The sequence below is a fragment of the Etheostoma spectabile genome, chromosome 7 (assembly GCF_008692095.1).
Source record: "Etheostoma spectabile isolate EspeVRDwgs_2016 chromosome 7, UIUC_Espe_1.0, whole genome shotgun sequence".
Taxonomy (NCBI): domain Eukaryota; kingdom Metazoa; phylum Chordata; class Actinopteri; order Perciformes; family Percidae; genus Etheostoma; species Etheostoma spectabile.
The window spans coordinates 22,280,819-22,281,417 of NC_045739.1; positions in this window are offsets into that span (position 1 = coordinate 22,280,819).

Here is a 599-nt window from a genome sequence, read left to right on the forward strand (position 1 = left end):
CCAATACACAGCCGTGTGAACGGCGTGATGGACTGAGTAAATGAGGCCGTGGCGGAGCAGGGCCCTCACCAATCACCTCATTCATAAAGTCGCAATCTGACTCCCATACTGAGAGATGAGAATTACTCCATGTGCTAAACCATCTTGTTGGCTTCTTCTCAAGGGTGAAAGATTGGGGTTACGGCCTGTGGACTTTTTATGGTTGGAGAAAACAACGCAAAATGTTAAAAGAAATCATTTAAAATCCCTTGTATCACAATGGAGGATGAGGTCCTATGAGGGCAAGCTCAAGGATCATGGTTTCATTCATTTGTGTTTTAAGCTACTTTTTTGTTGTGTCATGTCATTACATATGGAACATTATGTTGTCATTTATCCAGTCAAATAAATAAATTGATTGACACCACTGTCATGTTGAAACCTGTCCAGTTGCCAAGCCGTGTCTAAGGTCCTTCCCATTTACTGGAGCAGCGCACAAAACTTGCATTGCATAACAACCTTATGGGATGAGAATGATTGTTCTGGGTATTAGTCAAACCCGTGATTAATTTCCAGGGTGGGTGGGTGGGTGGGGGGTTACAACCCCTCCAATAATAAAA